Source organism: Triticum aestivum, chromosome 6B (assembly GCF_018294505.1).
Source record: "Triticum aestivum cultivar Chinese Spring chromosome 6B, IWGSC CS RefSeq v2.1, whole genome shotgun sequence".
Lineage (NCBI taxonomy): Eukaryota > Viridiplantae > Streptophyta > Magnoliopsida > Poales > Poaceae > Triticum > Triticum aestivum.
Window position 1 is genome coordinate 714,171,638 of NC_057810.1, and position 14,150 is coordinate 714,185,787.

General features: G+C 43.6%; 2 non-coding genes across 2 annotated transcripts; both read left to right on the forward strand.

The window, feature by feature from the left end:
* The first annotated feature begins 1,131 nt into the window (after positions 1-1,131).
* Positions 1,132-1,205, forward strand: TRNAV-CAC (transfer RNA valine (anticodon CAC)). Its single transcript has one exon. It is a non-coding gene; the product is annotated as a tRNA-Val (tRNA).
* Positions 1,206-7,201: 5,996 nt separating this feature from the next.
* Positions 7,202-7,275, forward strand: TRNAV-CAC (transfer RNA valine (anticodon CAC)). The gene has a single exon. It is a non-coding gene; the product is annotated as a tRNA-Val (tRNA).
* The last annotated feature ends 6,875 nt before the right edge of the window (positions 7,276-14,150 follow it).

The window sequence follows — 14,150 nt, forward strand, 5'->3', positions numbered from 1 at the left end:
TCACAATATGAAATCAATATATTCAGATGCACCATGAAACATATTTTCATACTATATAGTTTTAGTATTGTAGATGTTCATATTTTTTTATGTAAATTTGCTCAAACTTTGTGTAGTTTGATTTTGACCAAATCTTATATGCGGAGGAAAAAGAAACGGAGGGAGTACATGGATTTTCGATTTTGAGTAAAAAAATCTCTCTTTTGGCTTGACCAATATAATAGTCATCGTCCAAGAGGCAGCCAGGGCCAGGGGAGATGAACTGAACCTGACCCGAGCTGATCATCAGCGAGTGAGTGACCACTCTGCTGCCTCTTGGTCCGATCCGATCTAGCCGAGCCCAGCCTAGCTGCCCACCTAGTGCAGCGGTGCCATGTCTAGGATGCCGAGTACTAGTACAAAATCCTGTTCCCAATTAATCCATTCAATCATAATTTCGTGCAGCCAGCCGGACGTTTCAGATAGGAGTGGCGTCGTTTTTGGAAATGCTGATGCTACTTCTACGGGCAGGGAGAGAGGGACAGAGAAATCATAGAGGCAGAGTGTCGCCGTCGCAGAGGATCCGCGAGAGGATAGGATGGGGATGTTCGTGCAGGGACAAGAAGGGCGAACAAAATGGCGGATCAGCATTTCAACGATAACCATGCAGAGCTCAATCAGCGATCAATGCAGAAGCCTGGCGATCAAGTTAGCAGCTGTCATTATATTGGATGAATTGGGCATGCAGTTTTCGAGAAAAGAAAAGCTTGTCATTGCATGGAATTTGGGCAAATTGCAGTAGCATCAAATTGGTTGCAGTTTTGTGCTCCCATTGCATCGCAATCGCATGCCTGGTCTAGAATGCAACAACAGCACCGCTGCCACTGCTACTGGTGCCAGCCAGTTGACCGGCTTCTCTTTCCCCATAGTCTGATTGGCAAAGCCTAATCTCAAAATTCATATATAGGGGTATGTTTTTCTCAGGTTTGTATGGCCATGTCGAATTGTACCGATATTTGGTAAGTACTTCCTCTGTAAACTAATATAAAAACGTTTAGATCACTACTTTAGTTATCTAAACGCTTTTATATTAGTTAGCTACGAAGTCTCCTGATATATCTATTTTACTTCTTCTGAAGCTTCGACATGGATGTCTGGGTGGTGTAGTTGGTTATCACGTTAGTCTCACACACTAAAGGTCCCCAGTTCGAACCTGGGCTTAGACATCTCCCCCTTTTTTTTTGTTAAGCATTCTGTTCGTATTTTTTTTTAAAAAAAATCCCTCCCAAAAAGTCTTTTTAGGCTCGGCAAAAAATGGTGCGGCTTCCGATTACAGCGATTTTCAAAACCGTAGCTGCCGTTTATTTCACACACGAAGCGTTTCCGAGTACGGCGATCTTCAAAAACCATAGCTGCCGTTTATTTCACACACGATTCTTTTCCGTAATAGCTATTCTTGATACATCGCTTCAGAGAATCTAAACCGTCCCTCTTTCTCATTATAGTAGTGTAGTTCTTTTTTGGGTATTTTCTTCCCCATTTTAGCAGTGTAGGAATGTATGTATCTTTTTGATAACCACTTTTTTTTTCTCAACGCGCCTTTTACTTGGCGCGGCGAACAAGACAAACGGAGCATCTAGCCATCCATCCATGAATCCATCCATCCTGCTGTGCAACGTTGAGATTACACTCCACACGTCCACACCTACTATATTTACGATTATATTATTCTCACACAAGTACGTATATATATACGTCGACCGTGGTCACTCTCCTGTTACGTACGTAGCCATCGATCGGCCGCATCCCTAATTGATTGGACGGCTGGAAAATCTGGAAAGTGAAGAGCAGAATAAGAGAGGTGTCTACGCCATGAGCCACCAGCTGTGAGCTAAACGGGGAGGATGAGATACAGATCGCATGGATCGCGACGTCGCCTTTGACCATCACCATTGTTCTAGCTACTTCATGAGCTAGCTATCAATGACCATTTACTTTTTCTCTTTGAAACGCGTCTAATATACTACTCCCTCCGTCCCGAAATACTTGTCGGAGAAATGGATGAAAATGAGTGTATATAGGATTAAATTGCGTCTAGATACATCCATTCATCCGACAAGTATTTTCGGACGGAGGAAGTATTGTATAGTACTAGCACCACATTGATTTGTTGCTACTCCAGTTTCAGAACAGAAACGGAAAATATTGTGGGATTTGGTTTCTAGATAGAAAAAAAATGTCTCTTTCTTTTCGGCATCGACGGTGCCTGGTTATATTTCTTTTATTTGCATTATCATATGCCACTTGGTTAATAATTTCAGTTTTATTAATAAAATCTAAATTAATAAATGGAAATCGAAAATGGAATTTGATGGTGACGGCACGAGGGCTGGAATGAAGGCACGGACGCGTTCATGGGGCCGTGTACTACTGGTACTGGAGCGGTGGTACTACGAGGCCAATACAATAGCCATCCGTACAATGGGCAGCCAGTGCCAGGGGAGATGAACCGAACCTGAGCTGAGCCGAGCGGAGCCGAGCTGACCAGCGAGCGAGTGACCACTCTGCTGCCTCTTGGTCCAATCTAGCCCGGCCATCCTGAGACAGGAGTAGTGCTCCCTCCTTTTCGGTTTATAAGGCTGCTCATAGTGGGAGTAACATAGCAAGTAACATAACACATTCCAAGAAAAGTTTGCTTACATGGCATGTATTTAATGAGGAGAGAGATGGTTGGAGTAACATAATATGTTACTGTAACATAACACATCTCAAGGCAAAATGAGTCTACATCTTAATAAATAATGGCTTGCATGATACTACATACATGTTACTCCCCACTATGAAGATGGTAACATAGACTAGTAACATATGTATGTTACTAGTCTAAGTTACTCCCCACTATGACCAGCCTAAGGCTCAATTCAAAAATCTCACCAACCAAGGTAGATGGTGAGTGGTGGAATACTTTTTGTAGTTTGCAAAAGCACCTAATTAATGCTTTTGTTTTTCTCAAAAAATTATGTTTATCAATGCATTAATTGCAATGCATGCATGCATAAAGTACATGCATTGGTCAATTTTCTCTCAATACTTGTATGCAATGATTTAATGCACCTTGAAATCCGAACATGTGATGGGAAACAACCAAATTGAGCCTTATAAAATGAAAAAACTAAAATTTTAAGATAAGCCCTATAAACCAGAAAGGAGGGAGTACTACGTACGTACTTACTATGCAACAACTGTACTCACATCATTTTATTTCCAATTAATAAGTCAATTAAATCATATCATGGAGTACAGTCGATTTTGGAAATGCCGGTGCTACTTCTACGGGCAGGGAGAGCCGTCACAGAGGATCCGGAGGAGGACGCGCAGCAGTCCAGCCCAGTCCAGGTTCTCCTCACCCGATCTCGGCCGGCCGTGGCTGCTCCGGCCACTTAAACACATTCTTTAGCGTACACCGTATCTCCAACTCTCGCCCTGAAACGAACACCGTATTCTTTTTCTTTTATTTTTACTGCGAAAAGGCCCTCCAGATCAATTATAAAGTATCAACGGCAGTTCAAAGGACCCAAAGAAACCAGAAATTACATCCAGTCAACAAAGCACCACACAACTTCAGTGAGTATCCAACCATCCTGCTGTGTAACGGCGAGAGTATGCTCTAATTTTCAATCAATTATACTCACATTAGTACACGTCGACCTTCATGGCATCTGATGTGGACCAGACCGGATCATGACCAAGGCATCAAAGAGATAGGTTCATGTCATGCTAGCATAAATGTTAAACCATTAGAGCAGTCAAAGGAAGACATGACCAAAAACCAGTATCTTAGGGGCTGTTCGGAGGTCCTCCGCTCCGCGCCCCCGCTCCCGGAGCGGATGGAGCTGCCGCTAGAAAATTCAGAGCGGCCGAAACGGTACTCCCCAGCTCCGTGTATTTTGAGGAGCTGGTGGATCCCCGAACGGGCCCTTACTACCTCCGTACGGGTTTACAAGGCCGTTTAGCAGCACGGCCGCGTCCTTTTTACTAGGCCGCTTCTCTCGGTTGTTGTTCCACTGATTAAAGGAAATTAATTTCCAGACGCTGCATGCGAAGGAGGCTGGCTGCATGCACGCATTTGTCTCGGGCCTAGTACTCCGCTCGCTGCATGCGTGAAGCGAGCCAATGCAAGGGATATGCGCAGAAGCCAGCAGATGCATGCAGTAATTAATACTCCTTCCGTTTCTAAATACTAAGTCTTTGTAGATATTTCACCGTGGACTACATACGAAGCAAAATGAATGAATCTACATTCTAAAATGCATCTACATACATCCATATGTGGTCCATAATAAAATCTTTACAAAGACTTATATTTAGGAACAGAGGGAGTAACAACGTGAATCGAGGAGTTTGCATGCGCGTTTGTTTTGCCTTGGTCCTGCGGATTCGGTCGGCCGGACTAGTAATCCCGGACGGACGTAGTACTTGGGAAGCTTCCGGTGCCTATTTTGGAGGAAATAACACATCAGATTCCCAGCAACTTCCCACCTAAATCTAATTACTACTTATGTCCTAGTTTATTAGTCTCTTTTGTATCCCGCGCCAAATTTTGACCTTAAATTTAACAAACCAAATGTTAATGCATATCATAAAAAATAATATAATTAAAAAGTATGCTCAAATACGAATCCAATGATATAATTTTTTATGACATGCATTAATATTTTGTTATTTACTTCTCTAGTCAAAATTTGGCACAAAATACAAAAGGGACTTATAAACCAGGACAGAGGTAGTAATTCTAGAAGGGTCTAGCACGTTTTAGAGGCCGGAAAAATTGGTCTTTGAAGTCAGCTTTCATTAAAGCAAACGGTGCATCATTTGAGGTCTTGAGTCAAAAGTTACGCAAGTTCCCATGCAAGCTGTCCAGAAATTAATTATGGCGCAAGGCTCAACAAGTTTGCTCGTGCTACAGCTTGGGATTCACGAATTTGCCCTTCACTTTGAGTTGTTTTCACACCTAACTAGTAGGTGCTTCTAGTATAAGTACTCCCCTCTTGTGATTTTGAGTTTATGTTTGTAGAAGCTGGTTAGGTTGTGTTGTGCTGTGAGCACAAGTATCCTTGAGTGTTAGCTAGTGTGTGTGGATTGGAGGGCCTATTCTCAATTCATATAGGATCCTTGTGGTTCCCTCTTGTGATTCTACATAGGTTTGCAAGTTTCATGGTTTGAGTTGCGTCCTTGTAAACCAAGCTAGTCACCCGCTGCAATATATTTATGAGTATTTCCTCTTGTTCATTGCCACTTGAGAGAGAAAGTTGCTCCTCCTTTTGAGTTCTTTGGCACCGTGAAAGATCGTTTCAGTGGCGTCCCGCATCAGCATCCCTTCCAGATTCGACCCTTCGTCTCCAGCACGCGAGCCGGGCCGCCGTAGGATATCTTTCCCTATCGCCAGAGCTGCCACCTCCAATACCACTAGTCGTCACTGCTCAAAAAGGGGAGGGAAAGGTGCTCATGAGGCGTTGAGGAGGAGGGGCGGTAACAATGGCTCAAATGGGCACAAGATTGTAGTGAGTGGGGTAAGGAGAGAGGTGGGGAGGAGGAGGGACGACAACCACGACTGCATGAGTTGCGGGGAGACTGACACGAAACGACTGATTGAGCATAGGTCCATATGTCCGCATCATCTTTCGCTCACAAAACAAACCCAATTTCAAAAAAAGAGACACATTGGAGCTCTCCTATGTCATTATTTCATCGGAGCTTAGATAATTAGAAGATACGTCCACCGTTGGTCCCTCTTTCCCATTATAGCAGTGTTTTTTTTGGTTTTTTGTTTTTCATTGTAGTAGCGTAGGAGTGTATCTTTTTTATGGCAGTTGTATTTCTGTCATCATCCCATCATCACTTTTTTTTCACGACACGCCCTTTATGTGGTGCGGGGAACAAGACAAGTGGAGCATCCAGCCATCCATCGTGATGTGCAACGTTGTACTCCACCACCTACAATGTTACGAATTTATAATTATATTTTTTGCGAGAAAACTTTCAATCTATTCCTCTTTAATCATGGCAATACAACGAACATCAGGAATAATAAAAATTCCATAAAGGTCCATAGACCACCTAACGACGACTACAAACACTGAAACGAGTCGAAGGCGCGCCGCCATCAGCGCCCCTCCCTCGTCGGAGCCGGGCAAAACTTGTTATAGTAGACAGTCGAAAAGTCGTCGTGCGGCCCCATAGGACCAGCGCAGCAGAACAGCAACCGCCACCGACGACGAGCGTAGATCTGAAGGATCCAATCTCCACACACCTACCGACGATGCTAGACACACCACCGAAACGGGGGCTAGGCGGGGAAGACCTTATTCCATCTTCAGGGCGCCGCCGCTGCCTTGTCTTCCTGAGCAGGAAACAAACCATAACAAAACTTGAAGAGACGTCTAGAAACGAAGCCCTCCCGCCGGCAAGGGCCAGGATTCACCGTGCCGCCATAGTCCTAAGGCCACCGAAAACAAGGCAGACCGGCGGCGCCGCCGACAGAAGGCAAAGGAACCCTAACTTTGCTTGGGGAGGAGGCTACTCTCGAACATGAGGAATTTATAATTATATTATGCTCACGCAAGTACGTATATTGTATATATACACCGACCGTGGTCACTCGCTTGTTGTACTACGTACGTAGCCATCGATCGACCTCATCCCTAATTGATTGGACGGCTGAAAAATCTGAAAAGGGCAGAGCAGAATAAGAGAGGTATCTACGCCATGAGATGAGATACAGATCGCATGGATCGCGACGTCGCCTTTGACCATCCATTCGCGTTGCGGTCGCCACCATATCCTTTATTTGTTCTACCCACTCCATGAGCTAGCTATCAGTAAGCATTTTCTTTCACCCGCAAAAAAAATAAGCATTTTCTTTTCCCTCCTTTGACACACATCTATACTAATCTAGCACCACACTGATTTTTTGCTACTGCGATTTCAGAAAAGAAAAAATATATCCTCAACACGTGGAATTTGGCTTTTGGCGTTTTTCTACCGCCATCTGAATGATTATTCTACACGCCGTGGCGTCGTATGTAATGGCCATGTCGAATTGTACCGATGGTAATACTCACATTTGATTGTATTTTAGTAGCAATCAACTATCAAGAGCATTCAACTACGAACAAGTCTCTTGATATATCTACATTACTTCTTCTAAAGCTTAAACGCAGATGTCTGGGTGGTGTAGTTGGTTATCACGTTAGTCTCACACACTAAAGGTCCCCAGTTCGAACCTGGGCTTAGACATTTACCCCTTTTTCGGCTAAGCAGTATATATCCTCGTATTCTTTTAAAAAAGCCCTTGCAAAAAGTTTTTTTGAACAATTTGTTTTGCTAAGCATTATATCTGTTCGTATTCTTTTAAAGAATCCCTTGCAAAAAGTTTTCTAGAACAATTTTATGGATTGAGTTATTTGAAAGTTTCTATAGAACAATTTTATGGATTGAGTAATTTGGTTGCACCACTAGAGTGATGCTTGGTCTGCTTACCCTTTTTTTGCGGGGAAACCTTGGTCTGTTTACCCATCCGTGCTGAACACGTCGAAGTCCAGTCTGTATTGCATGTTGTAGGAGGTTTCAGTTTTCATGCGTCCTGCTATGTACAAAAGCACGGGCTAGAGCATTTCACTGTCGTATGTATTCATATTCTCGTATTCTTTTAAAAAAGCCCTTGCAAAAAGTTTTTTTGAACAATTTGTTTTGCTAAGCATTATATCTGTTCGTATTCTTTTAAAGAATCCCTTGCAAAAAGTTTTCTAGAACAATTTTATGGATTGAGTTATTTGAAAGTTTCTATAGAACAATTTTATGGATTGAGTAATTTGGTTGCACCACTAGAGTGATGCTTGGTCTGCTTACCCTTTTTTTGCGGGGAAACCTTGGTCTGTTTACCCATCCGTGCTGAACACGTCGAAGTCCAGTCTGTATTGCATGTTGTAGGAGGTTTCAGTTTTCATGCGTCCTGCTATGTACAAAAGCACGGGCTAGAGCATTTCACTGTCGTATGTATTCATATTCTCCTGTTGTAATGACTTCTTAAGCTATAGTCATGTTAGGCAAATTTAGTTTTTGGCCATCCTGACTCCAAAGCATATAATTCTAATATATCATGTAATATTAGTGTGCTCGCATAATTAACATGATATAAACTTCAGGAAGTAGCGCTAAGTGGCATATATCTATCTTTCTTCTCGTTTGTACTCTGTATGTATGAAATCTTGATATTCATTGTGCTGTATTGCGAGTAGTCTGACCATAATCCTTCATCCTCCAAAAAAATTGTCCATGGATATAACAACTGCTTAATAATGTGCATGTCCAAAAGACGTTCTTGTAAAAATATATGATGAAAAGAGAAGCTCGGTCTACCTTGTAAGAACATGCGGTGCCCCCATGTTTGGTTTGGTAATTGATGACAATCTCTATGGACTAATTGTTTTCTTGAGTTATATTTGAAGGATTTGTCCATAGTTTTTTCTTGAAGTTCATGTGTTGGTTTCAAGGAGTTTATGAGTTGACCAATGTGCTATTAAGGAATTATCCAAAGATTGGTCATTTGAGTGTTGAGCTTATTGCAAGCATGTCTTGAAGAAGAAGATTGTGTGATCATTCTTGTTTACCTTCAAGACATCATCCAAATAAAGAGAGTTGGAAAGATTTAAGGTTGATCAAGACTAAGTCAAGAGTGAATCAAGTTGATCAACTCACAAAGCGTAGAAGATGTATCGAGAGGGATCAAGTGATCCCATGGTATGGTAAGCATTGTCCATTGCACTTTGTGTACTAACCCATGGTCTATGTGAGAGTTCTATTTGGGGTTAGGTACGTGTCCATGGGCTTGCGTCAAGAGGAAGATATCATACAACCCATGGAAAGGATGACATCAAGTGGTGATCGTCATCATGATTGCCGTGTGCAAGTTCAAGTGGAGCATCACGAAGAGATCAAGTGCTTGAATCTTGCCATCCTTTGTGGTTTCAATGGTCTTGTGAAGATGTGCCAAAGAGAGGCTCACCCATAGTGGACTATGGGGGAGTAATCATCTAGTCTTCATCGAGCCAACACAATTAAGAAAGGTGGTCCAACTTGAGAGAGTCAAGATCGTCATCATCTAGCTCAAGTGGACCATGTGCAAGGCAAAGGTTTGCCCTTGATAGGTTTTCTCTTTTACCGGTCTCATGGTGGCAGTTGGGAGACCGGGTTATAGGATCAATTGCCGTACTATCAAGGGGGGGCTCTCGATGAGTAGCTTGGTCGTATCATTCGTAGAGAGCTCAAACCATTGCATCATTGCATATTCTTTCTTGGTTCTTGCTTGGTTCTCTTTGTGAGTCTTAGAGCTTATGGTCATCTTGATGACAAGCTTGAGTTCATCGAAAACGGAGTTCACATGCGTCTTCTATGATGTTTTTGGTGTTGGAGGTTTTACCGGTCTTATCCGAGGAAGGGTTCTCACCTTTTTCATATGAGCCTTTTCTAATTTGCTTCTTATTGATATTTCTTTCAAGATTGTGTTAGCCTTGTTGCTAGCTTTCCAACAAACTTGGTTTCATCGAATTCGGAGCTCGTATGCGAAAGTTGTGGCTGTTTTGATATTGCCTGTTTTACATAAAGAGGTTGTACCGCCCCATAGAGAGGTTGTACCGATTGACCGGTACAACCGGTGTTTGAAGCGGTTGTACCGCTCCAGAATTGGTCCAGAGGTTGTACCGGCCATGTACCGCTCCACCACCGGACTAGTTTCTGTTGTGGTGCGGTTGTTGGGCGGTTGTGGGCCGGTTGTACCGCTTATTGCCTGTTACCGGTTGTAACGGTGCTCATAGCGGTTGTACCGCTCCTATGTTATTCTGCACATAATGGGCAGATTCGTGGGGACCTATTTAAGGGGGTCTTCTTCCCCAATGGTTCCCTAACTCTTGAGCTCGTTTTTGCCCCCATTGTTGACCTTCTTTGAGCTTGCTAACTCTCAATCCCTCCATGGATTTTTGCTAGTTTTTGAGGGAAAAGAGATAGGAGATCTAGATCCACACTTTCACCAATCACTTTCTCCTCTATGTGAGGGCAACCCCTTGGATCTAGATCTTGGAGTTCTTTGTGTTCTCCTTCTTGTTCTCCCTCTCACTTTCCTCCCTAGCATTAGTTGCTTTGGTGGGATTTGAGAGAGAAGGACTTGGGCACTCTGTGTGCCCTTGCCATTGCATTTGTGCATCAGTTTGAGTTCTCCACGGTGATACGTGAAAGTTACAAGTTGAGAAGCTTATTACTCTTGGGTGCTTGGTACCCTTGAGCTTGTTCCTCTTGGGTGCTTGGGCGCCCTAGACGGTTGGTGGTGCTTGGAGCTCAATCATTATGGTGTAAAGCTCCGGGCAAGCGTCGGGGTCTCTAATTAGGTTGTGGAGATCGGCCCGAGCAATTTGACGGGTACCGGTGACCGCCCCCAAGGGTTGCCAAAGTGTACGCGTTCGGTGACCGCCCCCAAGGGTCGCCATTTGTACGGGTTCGGTGACCGCCGGGTCCCTTAGTGGAATCATGGCATCTTGCATTGTGCAAGGGCGTGAGGAGATTACGGTGGCCCCAGTGGCTTCTTGAGGAGCATTGTGCCTCCATACCGCTCCAAACGGAGATTAGCATCCGCAAGGGTGTGAACTTCGTGATACATCGTTGTCTCCGCGTGCCTCGGTTATCTCTTACCCGAACCCTTTACTTATGCACTTTACTTTGTGATAGCCATATTGTTCTTTGTCATATATCTTGCTATCGCATAGTTACTTATCTTGCTTAGCATAAGTTGTTGGTGCACTTAGGTGAGCCTAGTTGTTTTAGGTTTTGTGCTTGACAAATTAACCGCTAGGTTTATTCCGCATTTGTTCAAGCCTAAACCGTAATTATTTTAAAGCGCCTATTCAACCCCCCCCTCTAGGCGACATCCACGATCTTTCATACCTTCATGGCCTTTTCAAATCAATTTTCTAACATCTAGTGAAAGCTCTAATGCAACCTTGATTGGCTTGCATTTGACACCCAGGGTCCACTTCTTTGTGTGTGGAATCGTGTACATCCATGACTGAACAACAACCTCGAGCCCTCCACCGGATTTGTCAAAATTAATAGGCAAAATTAAGGAAAGAAGACAAATAAAACAAATCACCTCTGGGCAGATGTCGACATGTCCAAACTCTAGGCTAGGCAGTGGCAGCAAGGCCGTCGTATGTGAGGTCATCTAAATAGAGTGGCATCACCATTGACGCCTGTTACCTCCGTTCCAGCCGGTCTTCGCGTCTATCTACACGATCGACCTTCGTGGCATCCCTTCCAGATGCGGCCCTAAGTCTCCAACACGCAAGCCGCGCAAGATTTCTTCCCCTATCGCCCGAGATATCGCCTCCAGTACCACCAGTCGTCGCTGCTCAAAAAGAGGAGGGAAAAGTGCTCATGAGGCGTCGAGGAGGAGGGGAGGCAACAAATGCTCAAAGGGGCACAAGAGTACAGTGAGTGGGGGCGAGGAAAGAACTGGAGACGAGGAGGGACAATGGCCACGTTGAGAAGAGTTGCGGCGAGACTGACACGAAATGACTGATTGAGCATGGGTCCACAGGTCTGCGTCATCTTTCGCTGACAAATAGACCCATGTTCGAAGAAAAAAACACATTAGAGCTCTCATATGGCTTTATTTCGAGGGAGCTTAGGTAATTAGAGGATACGTGGACCGTGGTCTCTCTTTCCCATTATAGCAGTGTAGTGTTTTTTGGGTTTTTTTCTTTCCCATTGTCGTAGTTTTTCCTTTTCTTGTGGTAAAAAAAAGAGTGAATCTACACTCTAAAGTATGTATTAGAGTGTATCGTTCCCATTGTAATAGTTTGAAGTGTACTTCTTTTATGGCAGTTGTATTTTTTATATCATCACATCACAACTTTTTTTTTCACGACGCACCTTTTATGTGTTTCAAAATACAAGTCTTTTTAAAGATTTTAATATGGACTACGTACGAAATAAGATAAGTGAATTTACACTCTAAGATATGTCTATATTGATCCAGATGTAGTCCGCTAAAATCTCTACTAGTAGTGTAGTTTTTTGGGGTATTTTCTTTCCCATTGTAGTAGTGTAGGAGTGTATCTTTTCTATGGCAGCTGAATTTTTGTCATCATCCCATGATCACTTTTTTTTTCACGACGCACCTTTTATTTGCCACTGCGAACAAGACAAGCGGCATATCTAGTCATCCATCCTGCTGTGCAACGTTGAGATTATACTCCACCACCACCGACCGTGGTCATTCTCTTGTACTCCCTCCGTTCCAAAATAGATGATTCAACTTTGAACTAATTTTAACCATCGATCGACCGCGTCCCTAATTGATTAGACGGCTGAAAAATCTGAAAAGGAAAGAGCAGAATAAGGGAGGTATGTACGTGTTCAAAAAAAAAAGATAAGTGTTCAAAAAAAAAGAGGTATCTACGCCAGCTGTGAACTAAAAACGGGGAGGATGAGATACAGATCGCATGGACGGCGACGTCGCCTTTGACCATCGCCATTGTTCTAGCTACTTCATGAGCTAGCTATCAATGGCCATTTACCTTTCCCTCTGTTTGGAACGCATCTAATCTAGTACTAGCACCACGCTGATTTGTTTCAGAAAAGAAAAGAAGAAATATTGCGGAATTTGTTTTTTTGGATTGGAAAACATTGTCTCTTTCTTTTCGGCGTCGTCGATGCCTGGTTATATTTCTTTATTTGTATTATACTATCATATATGCCACTTTGTTAATAATTTCAGTTTTACTAGTAAGAAAAAGTAACTGAATAAATGGAAATGGAATTTAATGGTGACGGGCAGAGGGAACGCACGGACGCGATTATGGGGCGCGGCGTACTACTGGTACTGGTAGTGGTGCTAGTTGGTGCTTGTTGAAATCTTTAGAAGGACAAATACCATGCTACTGGTGCTAGTTGACCGGACCGTCCCTCTATCTATCTATCTAATCTGATTAGCATTTAGCAATGCCTAATCTCAAAATCTCCGTAGTTTTCTTTCTCTGTGCAGCGTCTGAATAGTTCTTTCCTTTTGCAGGGACCAAATGGTCATTTTGAACACCGCTTGTGCAGTTTTTTTTCTTTCACCTCCTCTCATATCCCAAGAAGGCCGTTCAGTTTTTTCTTTTCTTTTTCTAATACGCATGAGGGCATCTCCCCTCCAACGCTGACCCCCAAGACAGATACCGTATCCGCCCACAAATTGGGGACCTGACAACCGACATTGATGCAGAAGCCGGCCATTCAAAACTATCTCCATATGTGCGGTTGCATTTTTTATAGATATTATAACAAACTGGACAATATTTGATATATTTTTAAAAAAACCATATGCTTTTTGATATCCAAATGACCGTTGGCCCCCGTTCCCCATGTCCGGCCAGTCATTAGCTCCGAAAAATCAAGCTCCGTCTCCGCATTTTGCAAGCGGCTAATTGGCCGACGACCATGAGCCCGTCAAACTTGGCATCATCAGGGCCAGATGAGTGCATTCATAGAAAAGGTTAGAGTGATCAAAGACTCTGGAGAATTAGAAGCGAATATATGGCCCGGAATTGTGCCACCGACGCTCCGCGACTGAACACAAGGGCAAACTCAGAGGTCGCCAAAAGAGCACACCAACATCAAAATACACCAACGCAGGGTTCCACCAATGTCAGCCCCGCCCCCAAGCCATCCAACACCCAACATTATGATGCCGTAACGAGGCGAGGATGACAAAGGAAAAAAAAAACTCTGGTTCAACGACGTGCACAAAAGAGGATCTCAATTCACCACCGAAAGGGCGGGGGTGAGGCGGTGGGAAACATGGCATGAGAGATGCACCATTTATTTGGCGTGGTCGAACGAAGAAACAGAGTATCTAACCATCCTACTGCGTAACGGTGAGATTATGCTCTAATCATCAATCAATTATACTCACAGCAGTATACGTCGACCGTGTCGCTTTCTTGTATTAGCCGGCGATCGACCGTACCCTAATTGACAGGACGGCTGAAGTGTCTGCAAAGTGAAGCAGAATTAGAGAAGCAGTATCTCCTACTCCGTCAGCTAGCTAGCAGTGAGCTAACGGGAAAGATGAGATACGG